This window comes from Zalophus californianus, chromosome 5, assembly GCF_009762305.2.
Source record: "Zalophus californianus isolate mZalCal1 chromosome 5, mZalCal1.pri.v2, whole genome shotgun sequence".
NCBI lineage: Eukaryota > Metazoa > Chordata > Mammalia > Carnivora > Otariidae > Zalophus > Zalophus californianus.
Window position 1 is genome coordinate 95,273,363 of NC_045599.1, and position 19,778 is coordinate 95,293,140.

The 19,778-nt window shown below is 36.7% G+C and overlaps 1 long non-coding RNA gene across 1 annotated transcript in view; it reads left to right on the forward strand.

Moving 5' to 3' along the window:
• Nucleotides 1–19,290, forward strand: part of LOC118357024 — a 36,515-nt gene extending 17,225 nt beyond the window's left edge. The window contains exon 3 of the long non-coding RNA XR_004820108.1: nucleotides 19,201–19,290. This is a non-coding gene — a long non-coding RNA (uncharacterized LOC118357024). The remainder of the gene's footprint in view (nucleotides 1–19,200) is intronic.
• Nucleotides 19,291–19,778: the final 488 nt, after the last annotated feature.

Here is a 19,778-nt window from a genome sequence, read left to right on the forward strand (position 1 = left end):
ATGACTTTGCTTTGCATTTCTTGACGATTGTATTTATTTATTAGGCTTGCACAGACTATAAATATTTGCTTTGGTTCACATTTTACACTGCTTGATTGTTATCTCTGCTGTGCACCATACACTAGTGTGTTCAAGATCTTATTGATGGAGATGGCCAGCTCTTTGGCCATTGAGTCCATCTCTTGATAATAGTCCATAGTGTCCAGTATTCTCCAGGAATAGGCAGAGCTGGATGGAAGCAAGGACATGCTGAAGACTAGAGAGCCAGCCCCCACCTCAGGTGAACTGAGAAATTGGAATACCTCTAAGATCGAAATTAAAGTAACTTTATTGTTTATAAAAAAAGATAAATGAAAGGTGTTGATTATTATCAAATATAAAGTAGTACACACTCCATATCAATTATCACTCTCTTTCCTCTTACTTTGTTTCTTTGTAATAGCACTTACCGCCTTGCATAACAATACGGATCTATTTGTTTATTGTTTGCCTTCCTCCATTTTAGTGCAAGCTTTATTAGAACATGGATGTTGTTGTATTGCCAGCACAGTAATTGGCATATAGTAGGTGCTCAGTAATTATTTTAATTCTCTTTTGAGTAAGTGGATGAATAATTGAATGAACTAATGTTAGTAAACTGGTATCTCCCAAAGTTCTTCCAACATTCTTGTGTATAAGCATTCTCTGGAGAGGGCTTTAAAAGATACAACTGTCCATTCTATATTTTGAGGGATTCTCATCATTAGTATGAGAAATGAACTCCAGAATCGGGTATTTAAACTCTCCAAGTTATGCTGAGACAAGTGGTCCCAGAAAGGGGTTTTGAAAAGCTGCCTCAAGTGATTTATTTTCCCTCCAAAGATGTACACCAGGAACATTTAGCAAAACATTGGAGTCCCATCCTTTGTCCTTTGCAATTTGGGACAAATAAAAATATAATCAAACTTTTAAAATAATCAAATAGTAATTTAGTAACTCACTTTCATTTAAAATAATTTTTCTGTTTTCTCTCCATTTTTTCACTATGTCCCTAGGGTTTTTTGTTTGTGTGTTTTAAGTAAAGTTAGAAAATGGATATATGGTGTTGCTATAAAATTCTTTTTTAAAAAAATTCTAGTGTAGTTAGCATACAGTGTTATGCTAGTTTCAGGTGTACTATATAGTGATTCAACAATTCTATACATTATTCAGTACTCGTCACAATAAGTGTATTCTTAATCCCCATCACCTATTTCCCCCATCCGCCTACCCATCTCCCCTCTGGTAACCATCAGTTTGTTCTTTATATTTAAGAGTCTGTTTTTTTGTTTGTTTGTCTCTTTTTTCTTTGCTTTGTTTCTTAAATTCCACATATGAGTGAAATCATATGGTATTTGTCTTCCTCTGACTGACTTATTTCACTTAGCATTATACCCTCTAGATACATCCATATCATTGCAACTGGCAAGATTTCATTCTTTTTTATGGCTGAGTAATATTCCATTGTGTATATACAACACATCTTCTTTATCCATTCATCTGTTGATAGATATTTGGGTTGCTTCTATATTTTGGCTATTGTAAGTAATGCTGCAATAAGCATAGGGGGGCATATATCCCCTCAAATTAATGTTTTTGTTTTCTTTGGGTAAGTTCCCAGTAGCGGAATTACTGGATCATATGGTAATTCTATGTTTAAGTTTTTGAGTAACCTTCATACTGTTTTCCACAGTGGCAACCCCAGTTTGCGTTCCTACCAACAGTTCCTTTTTCTCCATATCCTTGCTAACATTTCTTTCTTGTATCTTTTATTTCTTTTTGTAGATTTTTCTGAGATCTATATCTCAGAAAGGCTGAAAATTGCTCCTGACTATATATTTTTTTCAAACTGAGAAAAATTTGGTAGCAGTCAGTAAGAATGCAAAAAGAAATGTTTGAAAAATGGACAGACTCACTTTTGGCACTGGAGTCTTATAAGTTAAAGAGCATATAGGTCAATTAGCACCTATACTTAAAAAAATCAGTTAAACCTCAGAGAATATAATCAAGTAATTCATTTTTAAAAAGGAATATGAATAGTTAAAAGCATTTTTAAATTTTTTACTGATCAAAGAAATGCAAGAGTAATGAGATTTTTCACTGACCAGTTTGGCAAAAATTAATATCCAATGTGGGAAACATAGAAAAACAGGCTGTCTTTTACACAAAAACAAGCACTCCTGCATGGCCTGGAAGAAATTTCCTAAAGGGCAGCTTGGAAATAAGTGTCAAATTTTTAAATGTGGATACCCATTGGCCCAGCAATTATATTTGGGGGACGAGTCCATAGGAAATTATTGGATATGTGTTCAAAGATATATTTTCAAGGATATTAATGGATGGGCAATTTATAAAATCAAACATTTTCAAACAATGCTAATATCTACTAATCAGGATTAATGAACTTAGTTGACATATATCCATAAAATAAAAGTAACTGACATTTACTGGGCACTTACTGTTTCCTTGCTACTGTACTAAGTTCATTATAGGAATTAACTCATTTACTTCTCTCAAGAATTCTCTGCATAAATAGTATTATTATCACATTTTAAAGATGAGGGAAGTGAGGCACAAGGAGGTCAAGTAACTTGTCCAAGGTTATGCATCGGCCAAGGGGTCAAGTTGGGGGTGACACCCAGACAGTCTGGCATGATTCTGCATATATGGAATATAACACAGCAAGTATATGGAAAGGGGACAGGATATATTTGGTAGAGTAAGGTAGATTTCAGAAGAATCTAGCATGGTTACAGGAAGAATAGAGTGGAGGAAGGAAGAATTTATGTAGAATGCTTAGAAAAAAATTTGAAAGAGTTTATGCCAAATGTATCAAGGGTTACTTTTAGGTGACTTCCACTTTCTTCTTTATAGTTCCTTACAATCTGAGATTCTTGTTTAGTAATGTCGTTTTTTTTTTTACAATTAAAAAAGTATTTTTTTTTTAAATCAGCCAACCTTTAGCCTTAATTTGTTTTGACAGATTTCGAGGCATTTCTTATTAAATCAGTTGGTATTGATTTTTCCCTGTTAATGTTTCCTACAAGCCAGTACCTTCCTAAATTTCAGTTATTCAGTAGTTCAATGTTGATTCCACATCTATATTTTAATAAAACCCTATATAACTATCCTGTGAGTCACAATTAAGGAGGTTGTAGGGATATGAAGATATAATACTGAAATGATTATAATAGACACGGTTACTTTGCTGACCAAATAGTCATTGATGGGATCTCCACTCTGCAGATTGGAGGAGCTGGATACTCACTTACACAACCACCCTTGGACCTAGAGTTGGCCATGGGACAGAAGAGACCAAAGGGGCTGGCTGCTGTATGAGTTTCTACAGAACACGTTCTTTTCCTGGTAGAAAGATCAGACCTAACTGGCGCTGCTTTTCTCTCCCTCAAGCTTACAGCCAGTTGTGAGGGCATGATTTTTGCAGTTATAGAAGCCATTTTGTGAACTTGAGGTTACCTAATTGAGGGCAAAATCAGGAGATGTTCTGACCCTAACATGTGGTGCTGCTGAACCAAAAACAGCTGAAGCTTACCTCCAGACTTCTTGTTTTGTGGGAAAAAGAAAACATTATTTATTTAGGCCACTGAGAACTCTTACTACTTGCAGCCATGCATAGTCCCAATGGACAGAGTGCTCAAAATACTCAGGTATTATTTTTTATTGCACTTAAAAATGTTTTATATCTTACCTTGTGTAGAAATATTGTTTGAATCTTTTTCATGACATTCTAAAGGACTAAAAGTAAAACTAAAATTGAAACAATTAGAAATAGAGTTGATCTGGTTAAATTATTTCTTTTTACATGCAAAAAATATTTAGGGAGAATAAATGATTAGCACAAATTTACATGACTCATGGTTATTTTTTTGTATAAACATGTTTTGGAGCTTTGTATGGTGACGCCTTCAGGTGGCTATTTCTGTTTACTACAAGTCATAAGTCACAAGGTGTATGAAGTACACGATGATGAGACTATGAACAACCTACAGCATCTCAATAGATAAACTGCCTGACAAGAAATATGTCTGCTCCTTACCCTGAGCATGGGAACTGCTGGCTGATGAATTCGCAGAAGATACGAATGAAGAATGCTTGCCTGGGTGTATTGGTAGCTGTTCTTCATCATAAGCACTTAAAGAGTCATTTTGTTGGATGATTTTGGTCACTGATAGAGGCTGAGATGCACAAGCCTATGGCAGCCAGCACAGCAATGAACTCATTATTTTTGTCTAAAAGGCCAGCTCAGCCTCTGCTAGAACATCTTTTTTGGGATTTCTGTATCACTCATAGCTAATGAGTCTGGACTTGCCACTTATATTTCCAAAGTGAATTCCAGTGGTATAATATCATTTTAGAGTGAAACTTAAAAAGGAAGAAGGTTGACACTGAGGGTATAACATAGAACCTCATCCACAAGATAGTTATTGTAATGACTGCATTTGAACGTGTACCAATAAGATCTTTTTCTCATGGCCAAGCCATAAAATGGCCCAAAAGTCAGAAGACAGAGCTATATCCTAAACACTTGTGAGTTAGCTCTCAGCTCAATAGTCACCTCCAGCAGAACATTCCTTAATTCTTCAATCTGAGGCAGCCTTTCAGCCACTGTAAGATATAATTCCACTTTAGTTTTTTCTAGGCTCTTATTACCATCTGGCCATTATTTTGTTAGTTTTGTTCCTTGTTCATTATATCTCTCCCTTCACTAGAATGTCCTGTCGGAGGCAGCCGGACCCACTCTATCTTGTTCACTGTGGCATCCTCAGTGAGGATGCCAGGTCCCAGAGTAGGAGTTCAGTAAATTATATGTTGAATGAATTGTTGAAAGTGTGACTAAGATGCTCTCTCTAACTACTTTGGCTCTTTAGTCAATAAATTATCTTTTAAGGGTGAGATGGAAGATGAAGTCTCTCTTAAAGTTTTGGTGATGGTATTGATTTGTGTGTTAGCTGAGTACTTGCATCTTGGCCTGAAGAGTTACGATATAAATAAGTGGAAATATATTGGAGCAGTTAGAACTAACACATGCCACAAAAAAAAAAGAACTAACACATGCCTTAGTCACAATAAAATTCATATTTGTGTGTGTCTGTGTGTGTGTATACATATCAGTTTGTCAGGTTTATATAACTTGCTTTTAACTGAGTGGCCAGTAGTCTGGATTACTGAGGAAAAGATATTGTTTAAAATTGTGCCAGAATTATACAGATATTTTCACATTTCACTGTATAATATGTTAAACAGATATTTTCACAACCTTCAACTGGCCCTACTACATATACATCTGTTCCCCAATATAGACCCCAATATAAAAAGCACCAAAACCAGGCCAGCATTAGGCTCACTTAGAAAACCTGGGCATCTTGAGAGGTTGTCACTATCCCCAAGAGAGAAGAGCCCATAGCAAGCCCTGATGTACCCTACCTACTCTTGGGATGGGAAGTCATGTAGGACGTGGTATAGCAATAGCATCATTCTACTCTAAAGAGCAGCTAAAGCCGCCAGCAAACTAAATTTTCAGAGCAAGATAAAACATTAATTACTAATGTCAAGATTAAAGTTTGCTTTTTCTGCAAATTGCACGGGGTCTCTAAGCAACTTGATCTTTGAATTCCCAAGGTACTAAAAAATCTACACAGAAGAGATTGTGGTCTTAATTTTGCAAGAATCCCCACCTTCAACACTGCCAAATAAAAATCTAGCTTAATTACACAGACTACAAGGAATATTTGTGAGCTTCTTTTAGAGGGCTGACATTTAAAATACAATTTAAGCTGATAATTTAACTATAAATTCTTCCAAAATTCTATGAGTATACAGGTGGTGCCTTGCCTGAACTTAAACAACTGTGTAATAATCAAATTGGATCTTGTTTTTAGAAAGCCTTCCCACATACTACTTTTTAAAAGTAGTTGCCACTTTCAAAGTGTTTGTCATTTTAAAAGAAAAGCACTTAGCAGAAGAGGAATTTGGCTGCTGGAAGGCAAAGAGCTGAGTTCTAATATTTGGTATTCATAAATATGAAGTCACCTTTTCCTCTCTTCTTGCCCCAGTCCATTAATACTGATCTCAGAGAATCCTAGGGAACAAAATACAGATTAAATTACCAATGTCCACGGTTTGGAAAAAGTTACCAATGTCCAAGCAATATCTGTTTGTTAGAAAGAAAATGTTGTTGTTCTGGGTATAGACTCTCAGACCACAGAAACATAAGTGCACAAGAAATGGAATATCTTTTTTTTTTTTTTTAGCACCGACCTTCATGTCAATGTCAAGCTCCCATTCTGTTGAATGTCATAAAACCTAAAGTTAGTCACTTTTAGGTACACTAAGTCTTTCCAACTTTAAACTTCATAAGCTGAGAGTTTCTTTCTCTATCCTCCTTCCGGGAATAGCATTAGCATCGTGGCAGTTTACAAATACCTCTAAAGCACTGGGAATGATGCAAAGCTTAGCTGTTCTGTTCTGCCTTTAGTAATGTGGGTGGCCATCTTAAACTCTCTAGCCCTTCAACAGTGCATACAGCCCTCTTTACCTTATTTCTCCAGGCAAGGCCACTGTCTCCCAGAAATCCAGGCAAGAAGTACAGTACAAGTCTCCTCTGTTATCATATCTGAGCATTATATCACTTTACCTTTTGCAACAAACACTAGCCCCTTTGCTGAGAGCCTCCTATCAACATCTCATTATATTACTCTCTTTTCTGATTCTCTTTTTTTCCCCCACCTCAAAAAGTGTGTTAATTTTGAAAAACTCAACCTTCAGAAAAATTGTAAGACTAATATAATGAACATCTGTATACCTTTTATCTAAATATACCAGTGGTTAAGTTTTTGTCTCATTTGCTTTATCTCTGTCTACACACAGACACAGACACAGACACACACACTTTTTTTTTTCTGAATCAAGAGTTGCCTACATGATGCCATTTCATCCTGAAATACTTTATCACGTATCTCCCAAGAACAAGGCATTCTTCTATCTTACTGCATTTGGGAATTTAACATTGACACAATGCTTTTACTAATATTACTTATATAGATCCGTATCTAAAAATTTCTAGTCCTCTCGGCAATGTCTTTTATACATTCTTTCCTTTTTAATAATAATCTTTATATAATAATCTGGGATCCAGTTTGGGACTACTAACTGCATTTAGTTATCATGGATCTGAATCACCTTTAAATGAGATTATCAGCTCAGAGAATTATTTTGTCACAGTGCATGGAGGGAGAGAAGGTGAGAATGGAGAGGAAAAACCTCACTTTGTTCTTTAGGTCAAGCCCTTGGTTTTTAAAGCTCAGAAGCCAAGAGATCAAATCTTTTGCCACTATCTGCCTCCTTGCTCTTAGCTGCCTATTTTGTAGGCAGTGAGTGCTAGCAAAGGAAAACTGGAAGGAGGAAAACCATGCCAGTTAATACTACACTTTGGATTATTACCCTTCCCCAGTGTTATTACAGAAAACATGGATTTGTATCTCCCATTAAAGTAGATTTTTCTCCTTGGGGATTTTCTGATAGTGTCCCAGAGTCGCCATGTTCTGCCTTATAGAATTCATTCTCTGGAAGACGAAGTTCTTCCTTCTCACCTTGCTCTCTCTCTTCTGATTCCCTTCTTGGTATCATATTATTGCAACTGATGCCAGAGAACAAATAGTTTTAGTTGGCTTTCAGGAGGGACGTTTTGGGCACTGACTAAATTTAGAAGGACAGTCATGTGGATCAGGTATGAAATCAGTACTGTTATAGATGAAAATTCGCAGGACCCTGGCAATGAAGTGAATTGCTTTCACACAGGCTTCTGTAACTAAAAGCATCAGTAGCAGTCTCAAGTGTAGCAAGTTAAGAGTGTCTTTGCTTTCTTTTTTTTTTTTAAAGATTTTATTTATATCTTCATGAGAGAGAGAGAGGCAGAGGGAGAAGCAGGCTCCCAAGGAGCAGGGAGCCCAATGCGGGACTCGATCCCAGGACCACGACCTGAGCTGAAGGCAGATGCTTAACCATCTGAGCCAAGAGTGTCTTTGCTTTCTGATTGTCTCTGAAACTGTCTTTTGGCGGATGAGCTCAGTTTATTAATTAGAGCAGATAACTTGTGAATTTTAAATCACTTGCAGGTTTTCAACATGACAACCTCACTACTTTTGAGAGGCTTATATTACAAAGCCAACAACTTTATGACAATGACCTAACGGCCTTTTGTGCTGTTCTAGGCAGTATTTTACTTGACATCAGGGAGATGTTGTGTAAATACTCACTGAAACACAGAAGAGTAATTATTCTTATTCAATGATAACATAAACAATTGAGCTCAGATTCTGGGATTTACTCAACTATCCCTCAGAACATGCTTTGCTTCTACTGAGATGTGCAGGGGATAAAAAAGAAAACAAAACAAAACAAAAAAACACTTTTCTTTGAAAGACTAGTCATAGACTGGGAAAAATATATTCACTATTCACTTATATGATAAAGGAATTTTATCAGGATCTACAAAAAACTCTCACAGTTCAATAATAAGAAGGCAGACAACCCAATTAAAAATGGGCAAAAGACACAAAAAGACACTTTAGGTGATAAGCAGACCAAGAGGCGCTCAATAGCATTAGTCATCAGGAGAATGTAAACTATAATGAGATACCACCTCACACCAACTAGAATGGATAAAGTTAAAAAGACTGCTAATACCAAGTATTAGCAACCCAAATGTCTATCAGGATGTGAATATGTTAGTGTGTCCATACAATGGAGTACTACTCAGAGAAACAATAAGAAGGGATGAAGCAACAGCCTGAATAAATCTCAAAATAATTATATTGAGTGAAAAAAATCCAGGCAAAAAAGAGTACATATTATATGATTCCTTTCATATGAAATTCTAGAAAATGCAAAATAATCTGTAGAGGCAGAAAGCATACCAGTGGTGCCTGAAGATGGGATGGGGAGAAGGTGTCTGAGGGGGGATGGACTACACAGGGGCACGAAGGAACTTTGGGAGACGATGCGTGTGTTCAGTGTCTTGACTGTAGTGACGGTTTCATAGGTGTATGAATAGGTTAAGACTCATCACCTTAAATATGTGCAGTTTATTGTATATCAATTATATATATTGTATATGAATTATACCTCCATTTTAAAAAAAGAAAGCATAGATTGGGAGAAAATATTTACGCTATGTAAAATTAAAAAAGGACTAATATCCGGAATGTTATAAATAAAGTTTATATAGCTCTGTAAGGAAAAAAGACAACCTAATAGAAAAATAACCAAGTATCTTTTATGGGATATATATCTGACCATGATAGCACAGAAGTAAGACAGCAGGAAGGAGGAAATGGAGTTAAAGTGTTCTAACATGCTTGAATTTCTTGGGAATTAGCAAAAGTACTTATTTATATTAAATTTAAATATGTTAAGGATAAATATTCTAATTTCTAGGAAAACCACTCTAAGATAATATAAAAATACATGACTAACAAGGTGATGGAGAAGGCAAATATAATAATAAACTGTTTTTTTTTTAATGCTTCCCATCCTAAGAGCTCTGAGCTTAAGTTTTTCATATCCTTTTCTAATCCTGGTTCAGTGTTCAAAACAGGACAAATTTGCAAATTGTTCAGGTTTCTTTTTGTTTTTTTCTTTTTTCCTGGTTTGGGGTAAAAGTTGTGTGTGTATGTGGATATGTCATTTTATTTTATTTTTTGCTGCTCCTGTTTATTACTGTTATTGTTATTTGCCCTATGCTAGAGGGAAAAATAATGAAAGAAAATTTAATCTGCTACTTACCTAAACCTGGGTAAAATACTTAATTGAGAAGGAGTCTGAAACTCATAGTTTAAATACATGGTTCATGTCTCCTATAGTTTTGTATGCACTATCACACTGTCCTTTGGAAGCAGATAATTGAGATTTGCGATATTTTGCTTTCAGATTTGTCTCAGGAACAATAGAGTCCCATTGCATTTACATATGTAGGCTACCTAATGCAGGCATCTGACCTTTAGCCCCTACACTCAGTTATTTCCTTAGTCCTTTTTCCACTGAGTCATGACTAGGGAATTGCTAGAGAGTCCTGTGAGAGATTTTAAGTTTATAGTCTTAAATCTACAGTAGCTCTACAATAAATTACTACTGTTTCTGAAGTTAGTATTTATATATATTTATTCACATATTTACTGTTGCTCTTCATTACTTCGTGGATCTCTGTGCCTCAATCTAGGATCATTTCCCTTCTTCTTCCCTTCACTATTTGTATGAAAATGTCTATTTTGCCTTCATGTTTAAAGAAAATTTTTTGTTGGACACTGAATTATAAATTGACAGGTTTTTATTTATTTTTTTTGGAATGGATTTTTTTCTTTTTTTGGTTTCTATTTGGTATTAGTGATTACTTTATTATTTTTTTCTTTGTTTTAGTTATTTTTTATTATTATGTTTATTATTATGTTCAATTAGCCAACATATAGTACATCATGAGTTTTTGTTGTAGTGTTTCTTTTTTTAAGATTTTATTTATTTATTTGACAGAGAGATAGAGAGCACAAGTAGGCAGAGCAGCAGGCAGAGGGAGAGGGAGAAACAGGCTCTCTGCTGAGCCAGGGCCTCAACGTGGGGCTCGATCCCAGGACCCTGGGATCATGACCTGAGCCAAGGGCAGCCACTTAACCAGCTGAGCCACTCAGGCGCCCCTTGATGTAGTGTTAGCAATTCATTAGTTGTGTATAATACCCAGTGCTCATCACCACATGTGCCCTCCTTAATACCCATCACCCGGTTACCCCATCCCCCCACCCTCTCCCTTCAGTAACCCTCAGTTTGGTTCCCGGAGTCCAGAGTCTCTCATGGTCTGTCTCTCTCTCTGATTTTTTCCCATTCAGTTTTCCTTCCGTTCCCCTTCCCCTCTTGTCCTCCACATTATTCCTTATGCTCCACATATGTGTGAAACCATATGATAATCGTCTTTTCTCTGCTTGACTTATTTCACTTAGCATAGTCCCCTCCAGTTCCATCCATGTCGTTGCAAATGGTGAGATTTCATTTTTGATGGCTGCATAATATTCCATTGTGTGTGTGTGTGTGTGTGTGTGTGTGTGTGTGTGTGTGTGTGTGTGTATGCCACATCTTCTTTATCCATTCATCAGTTGATGGACATCTAGGTGTGCTATTGTGGACGTTGCTGCTATGAACATTGAGGTACATGTGCCCCTTCTTTTCACTACATCTGTGTCTTTGGGATAAATACCAAGTAGTGCAATTGCTGGGTCATAGGGTAGCTCTATTTTTAACTTCTTGAGGACCCTCCATACTGTTTTCCAGAGTGGCTGTACCAGCTTGCATTCCCACCAACAGTGTAAGAGAGTCCCCCTTTCTCCACGGCCTTGCCAACACCTTCCTCTCTTGTTAATTTTTGCTGTTCTAACTGGTGTGGTATCTCGTTGTTTTGATTTGTATTTCCCTGATGGCTAGTGATGTTGAACATCTTGTCATGTGTCTGTTGGCCATTTGTATCTCTTCTTTGGAGAAGTATCTGTTCATGTCTTCTGCCCATTTATTGACGATTATTTGTTTTTTGGGTGTTGAGTTTGAGAAGTTGTCTATAGATCTTGGATACCAGCCCTTTATCTGCAATGTCATTTGTAAATATCTTCTCCCATTCTGTGGGTTGCCTCCTTGTTTTGTTGACTGTTTCCTTCACTGTACAAAAGCTTTTTATCTTGATGAAGTTCCAAAAGTTCATTTTACTTTTGTTTCTCTTGCTTTTATAGACATGTCTTGAAAGAGGTTGCTGTAGCTGATGTTGAAGAGGTTACTGCCTATGTTTTCCTCTAGGATGTTGTTGGATTCAACATTGAGGTCTTTCATCCATTTTGAGTTTATCTTTGTGTGTGGTGTAAGAGAATGGTCCATTTTCATTCTTCTGCATGTGGCTGAATTGACAGGGTTTTTTTTCAGTGTTTTCCTGATATGCTTCCATTGTGTTCTGACTTCCATTGTTTATGTTGAGAAGTCAGTATCAGTTTTTTGTCTTCATTGTTAATAATACATCATTTTTCTTTGTCTACTCTTTTCCTCTTTTTATTTTGAAAAAAAAAAGAAACTGTAGAAAATTTGAAAGAATGGTTCGTGAAAACCTATATATACTTTATCAATATGCACCAGTTTTTTAACATTTTTCCACATTTGTCTTCTCTCTCTGTTCCCCACATACATACACACATATATACATACACATATGTATGTTTTTATATATACATTTACACACACACACACGTCCTCACTGTCCTCACTCAGAATATCTCACAACGGGGTGCCTAGGTGGCTCAGTCATTAAGTGTCTGCCTTCAGCTCAGGTCATGATCCCAGGGTCCTGGAACGGAGCCCCACTTAGGGCTCCCTGCTCCACGGGAAGCCTGCTTCTCCCTCTCTCACCGCCCCCCCCGCCACATGCTTGTGTTCCCTCTCTCACTGTGTCTCTCTCTGTCAAATAAATAAATAAAATCTTAAAAAAAAATAATATCTCACAGTATCTGTCCTCACTCAGAAATGCATTGCTCTTAACAGTAGAATCTGACTATCCTAATCCATCTCACCAACACCTCTGTTCACTGTTTTTGATTGAGAGAGTCTCTAAATATTTAACCAAACAATGTAAATATTTGAAAAAATTGCTAGTGTGTTAGTTTTCTATTGCCGCATAAGAAATCACCACAAACTTAGCAGCTTAAAACAACACATATTTATTATTTTACAGTTTCCCTGAGGCAGAAGTCCTAGTGTGGGTTAGCCAGGTCCTCTGCTAAGGCTCTCATGAGTCTGAAATTACAGTGTTACAGCTGGGGCTATGACTTCATTGAGACTAGGGTCTTCTTTCACACTCACTAGTTGGTAGGATTCAGTTCCTTGTGATTATAGGACTAACATCCCCATTTTCTTGCTTGCTAGCAGAGGGACAGCTCTCAGCTACTTTCAGGTTCTTGTCACATGTTCCCCTCCACTGGCAGTTTAGACATGGCTGTTTGCTTTTTCAAGGCCGACAGGAGAATCTTGCTCTTGTCTGCTACAAGAGAGTCTCACGTAACATAACACAATTACAGGAGTGACTATCCCCTTATTACAATCCCTACCCACATTCATAAGGAGGGCATTACACAGCACAAATACACCAGCAGGCAGGAATCTTGGGGCCATCTTAGAATGCTGCCTACTGCAGTAAGAGTTAATGACGTTGATGAAAATGATGTTTGGAGAACATCCTACTTCCCTTTTCTTTGGAAACTCGGATTGTTAAAGCACTGCAGACATGCACTTGTTCAGAATTGTTTTCACTGTTCTTATTGCATCTTTACTTAATTAGTTGTCTTCTTACTTTATTTTCAGAAGTATATGCAGTTGGCCCTTGAACAATGCAGGGGTTAGGGGTGCTGACCACCTGCATGGTTGGAAATCTGCATAAAACCTTGACTCCCTCAAAACTTAACTACCAATACCCTACTGTTGACTAGAAGCCTTTCCATTAACATGAACAGTGATTAGCACATATTTTATATGTTTATATTTATTGTATATGGTATTCTTACCATAAAGTAAGCTAGAGAAAAGAAAATATTATTAAGAAAATTATAAGGAGGAGAAAATACATTTATAGTACTGTACTATATTTATTGATACTGTAAATTTATGTCATCTGTTTGCAAGATGGATTGTCTATCAGTACCTATATCAATACTGTCATATAAAACACTGTAGATATTCTATGTATTACTAATACTAGACATCAAAAATGAAAAGAATGTGAAAAGTATTTATTTACAGGTATAACAATTCATGCATTGATAACAAAGAAGCAGCAATATAATTGCTTTATGGTGGCCTAGGATAATCAGTATAATTGCTTCATGGTGGCCTAGCCTATACACTAATGAATGGTTATACAAATTCTATGGCAGAGAGTATTATAGTCATATTCATAATACAGTATGGAAACATTGCTAACATGTTTTTAAAAAACACCTCTGATGATAGACTGATACAGAGTTTCTCTAACTAGAGGGGGGGGCAGGCATACTGTATAGTAATATAATTCTTTGAAAACAAATTTATAAAGCAGTAAGAAAACAAACACATTATTAATTTTATACTAAATATCACTCACCTTGTGCCTATGTAAGGATAGGCTATCCGTTTCCATACAAGTCTTGCACACAGTGTTCTACGTGATGAATAATACTTAGGTGATGATGATGACACAAAAATGTCTCTTACAGTTCTTGCTATACAGTTGTCAGTTTTTTCACATGAAGATACACACATGCATACACAACAGGTAAGTTTATTGCCTGTATGGCATGATGATTATTTACTATTCATTAAGTGAAAGTGGATCATCTTCAAGGTCTTCATCCTTGTCATTTTCATGTTGAGTAGGCTGAGGAGGCGAAGAGGAGGGGTTGGTCTTTCTGCGTCTGTGGTTGCAGAGGTAGAAAAAGTAGAGGAGGTGGAAGGGGAGGCAGGAGCAGTAGGCACACTAGGTGTAACTTTACAGAACTACGTGGTAATTTCTGACTTTTTGTTTCTTCATTTATCTAGAAATGTTTCTATATAATAGTACCAATTCTTCCACCATTTGCTTTAGTTTCAGTGCCTGTTTCATAGAAGGCTGTGTGTGCTGTGAAAAAAAAAAAAAAAAAAAAAGCCGAAAGCAGTCTTAAATAATCAGAACCCTTCTGTCAGGTTGTCAACTGTCAGTTTGTTTTCTGGCGCTGTTTCTACGTCGTCTTCTTCATTGTCTGTCACTGGTTTAGAAGTACTCATCTCTATCAAATTGTCTTCTGTTCATTCCTCTGGTGTGGTGTCTGTTAGCTCTTGAATTTCTCCAAGATCCATATCTTAAAACCCTTCACCTCTCACCTTTTTTGCCATACCCACAATCTCTTTCATGATTTCCTTGATTGACTCTGTTGTAAATCCTGTGAAGTCAGGCACAACATCTGGACACAGTTTTCTCTAGCAGGAATTTATTGTTTGGGGCTTTGATGGCTTTCACAGCTTTTTATATAACAGGGATGGCATCTCTAATGGTGTAATCCTTCCAGACTTTCATGATGTTCTCCCTATGGGGTTCTCTTCCATAGCATTGACGATTCTTTCCATGGAGTACCATGTATAATGAGCCTTAAAAGTCATTTTGACACCCTGAGGTGTCATTCTGGAGGCTGAATTAGAGAATTTGTGTTTGGGGGCAATTGGAACACTTAATTGCTTTCAATGTTGAACTCATGGAGTTCTGGGTGGCCAGGGGCTCTGTCCAATATCAAAAGAACTTAAAAGGCAGTCCCTTACTGGCAAGGTATGCCTGACTTCAGGGACAAAACATTGATAGAACCAATCCAGGAAAAGTGTTCTCATTATCCAATTCTTCTTGTTGTACAATTGAATACTGGCAGCTGGTGTTTATCTTTTCCCTCTAAGGCTTGGGTGTTAACCACTTTATAGATAAGGGTAGAAAAGGGTAGTCTTGATCATAAACCCAACTGCATTTGCATAAAACAATAGAGTTAGCCTATCCCTTCCTGCATTAAATACTGGTGTTCACTGTTCTTCCTCAGTAATAAATATCCTTTGTGGCATTTTTCCCCCAGAATAGGACACTTTTGTCTGCATTAAAAACCTGTTGACACAGGTTTCTTGTGGCCTTTGGAACTCATCTGGGGCCTCTTGATCAGCAGAAGGTGATTTATTATCTTGACATTTTTTAAACCCAACCTCTTTCTAAAATTATCAAACCATCCTTTGCTGGCATCACATTCTCCAGCTTTAGATCCTTTACCTTCTTTTTGCTTAAAGTTGTCACATAATGACTTTGCTTTCTCTCAAATCATATTAGATTCTATAGGCCTGCCTTTCTTATAGCAATCTTGTACTCATATACAAGCTGCATTTTTAATACAAGATAAAAATGTAATTCACAAAAAGTGCAAGGTTTTTGCACCTGCTAGTGTAGCTACAGTGACAGTTTTACACATTTCCTTTTCTATTTTTACCATGTCCTTACACTCGATTCATTTATCTTGAAATGGTGGGCAACCACAGCTGCAGACCTCAATCTATGCTACATATCAAGCAGTTCATCTTTTTCTTGTAATGTCATGAGTTTGCTCTGCTTCTTGAGAGCACTTCCAGCATCACTAATGGCATTTCATATGGGTCCCATGGTGTTATTCAAGGCTTACGATATTACACTGAACACAATGAAAAATATGCAAGAACCATGAGAATTCACTTTTTACTGCAATACTCAATTTACCAGAGAGATGAACTGCTCACACGGATACGATCAGCATCATATAGCATTTTAAGTGGATACTCATAGCACTTGAACTCACCACTATGAAATTCTTAGAGTAGTACAGCATGTACTACAATTAACTTTATGCAGTTATGATTTAGTACTGCATCTTTACATTTGTTTACATTTCTCTTGATTGCAAATGATGCCATGTACAGTCTGTAAGTGTGTGTAAGTTTTGATAAATTTTGATTTGATAAATTTTAACTTTTAATAATAGATTTGTGTATATTTTATGGTAGTAAGTGATAAAATAGACTAGTACGTCCATATAATTTATGTTTTCATGACATACACAACTTTTTCTTAATTTTTCAATATTTCTAGGGCATATGGTTTGTGTGTAAGTTGTTTCAAATTGTCACAAATCTCCAAAAAAAAGTCCAATATATTTATTGAAGAAGTCCACATGTAAGTGGACCCATACACTTCAAACCTGTGTTGTTCAGGGGTCAACTGTATTTTTAAAAGTATGTAAGTAAAATAAAAATCTATGTTGGGGCGCCTGGGTGGCTCAGATGGTAAAGCGTCTGCCTTCGGCTCAGGTCATGATCCCGGGGTCCTGGGATCGAGTCCCGCATCGGGCTCCCTGCTCCTTGGGAGCCTGCTTCTTTCTCCCTCTGCTTCTCTCTCTCTCTCTCTCCCTCTGTCTCTCATGAATAAATAAATAAAATCTTAAAAAAATATATTAAAAAAAAAACTGCTTGATTTAAAAAAAAAATAAAAAAAAAATAAAAAAATAAAAATCTATGTTTGCAAAAAAGCTTCTCAAATGCAGCAATATAGAGAGGAAGAAATTGATCTCCTTTCAGCTCCTCTTTCCATTCAATCCAGTTCATTCTCTAGAGATAATTGTTGCTATTGGCTGGTTCTTCCACACTTTCTTCTATGCTTTTATGTACATACACAGGCATGTTTGCCTATATACACTTAAATAATCAATAAAATCATCCTTCACTTATTGTTCTGCTATCTTTTTTGACCTCACAGTGTATTTTGCAGAGTTTTCTATGGCAGGAGCTACAGCTGGATTCTATTTTTAAATGTGACATAATTCTGTATTTAAAATAAGAATCATGCTAACATGTACTGAGTACCTACTATGTGCCGGGTAATGTTCTGGCTCTTTAGAGAGGTATCTCATTTAATTCTCACTATAGCCCTACAAACAAGGAAAATTTGTCTTCTTTTTGCCATTGGGGAAGACTGAGTCACTGGAAAGCTAAGCAATTTGGCCAAGGTCACATAACTGTGAGCAGTGGAGCTGAAACATAAGCCCAAGCATTTTGGTTCTGAAGATTTTGTTCCAACCACTACACTCTGCTCCTAATATATATATCATACTTTATTTAGCACTCTCCTATTCCTGGACATTTAGATTGTCCCAATTTTAGAATATTAAGTAATATTGCATTGAAAAATCCCTGTTTATATGTCTTTGTGTGCATGTACAAATATTTCTGTGGGATAGACCTTTAAAAATGTACTCTCTGGGTCAAAAGGCATGCACACTTTAAAGTGTGATAGTTCAGATAAAAGAAGGCCCATTGTATTTGGCTTATTATGACCATGACCAAAACCAAACTCAGAGCAAGTTATGACAAGTACATCTACAGGTTTTGAGAAATGTCTGAGCACTCAAGCCTGGTTTATTCTTTTATATTGTGATCTCATCCTTTGTTTCATGGACCTTGCAAAACTCCTCTCACAATCTGTCTCTAAGGAGAAATTGCCTAGTCCACATGTTGTTCTGCCCCAAATTATTGTTTATTTCATTTGCATTTGGCTTGTCTCATAATGATGCAATTAGCATGCAGAGGAGGTCCACATGCCCAGGGGATTGTGAATGGGGACCAGAGTTCCATCTCATTGGGACCTCCTCAGGTCTTTTTGGTTGGTTGGACTCTAACAGTGCTCTTGGTTATGCTTATTCTTGTGGTCACAAGAATATAAACATCTTCTCTGCCTTTCTTTGTTTATTTAAAGGTCTCATCAGCCTATTCTCTTTTCCTCTAAGTTTTCTAATTTAACTCTTTACTTTTACTTACTCATCTTCCTACCTTTCTCTTCTCCACTATAATATATTCACTTTCTGAACAATATTGAATACTCAACATAGATGTCATTTGTCCAAGAGTGCACACTTATATTAAGTGTCTCATTTAGATGGGTGCCTTAACTGACTCAAGAGAGCTGAAATTTCCAAATAGTCAAATATCTTTGCCTTGATTTACTGAAAATGCAAGCAAGGGTTCATATTTGAGTGCCCTGGCCATAAAGTAATCAGGTGATATGATATGGAGACTATGAAATCATATTTACCATGAACCTTTCTTTTTTGGGAACTACCTGAGAGGGAACCACCTGGATAAGCAAAGAAGGACATTTTATAAGGGTCCAACTCTGTGAACATTTTTAGAGAAGACAGAATTTTCAGAGAAGACAGAGAAAGCTGTGCTTGTTGGTGGAATGGTATTCTGCTTTCCTGACAAATATTCTCTTTCTGCTTATACCTTAAGATGATCTATGTTCCATTAGGCTTTTAATAAATATTTGATATGGTATTTCATTTCTTGTATCTCAGGTATACTGATGGAAGAAGTCTAAATCAGGTGTTTAAGAGAAATTCAGTTATAAGCCTCCTTTCATTTTAATGTACACCATACAACTCCCTAAGTCAAATACATCTTTTTATTTCAAGTCTCCATCGCATGGTTAAGTAATGGCATTTCTCACCTCTGTGAAGGTAGAAATTAATACAAAAGTCTTATCACTGAATTAAAGTCAGTTCCTGAAAGATGACTTCGATCTCTTTCCAGATTCTTGTGTCTCCTGAAATCCTTCCACATGCACGTGAGCCGGGGGCCCGCAAGGACAGGTCTTCCCCACTGAAGGAAGAGTCGGCCCGTAAGCTGTGCAGCAAACTGAGCCACAGTTAGAGGCAAACCGTCAGTGAAGATGGAACTAACAGAACTGAGGGAGCTCCTGAAAAGTGTGTCTTCTGTTAGCACCAGTTCCACCATTGCATAGAATAAGCCACAAAGGTGTTTTGAGTTCTGGAGCATTTTCCAGTGTACTCCATCTCTTGTGGTCTTCCTTTTGATAGGAGAATGCCCAAAGTTAAGTAAACAAAACACAAGAGGCTGACTTGCTGTGGACAATAAATTTGAAAGGGTAAGTGAACATTCCTGCATTTATTGATTAGATTTGAGATACTTTGTCTGTTTCCTATTAAAATCTAATGTCTTGGAAAAAAAACCAGTTTTGGAAAAACCCCACTAGAGTAAATACTAATCAAGAACTTTCTATCTTCATTGAAGTATCTGCTACATTCTCTCTTGGCCAACCAGCCATTGTTAGGCCAGATTCATTGAAAAAGGTGACAGATGCACATCAC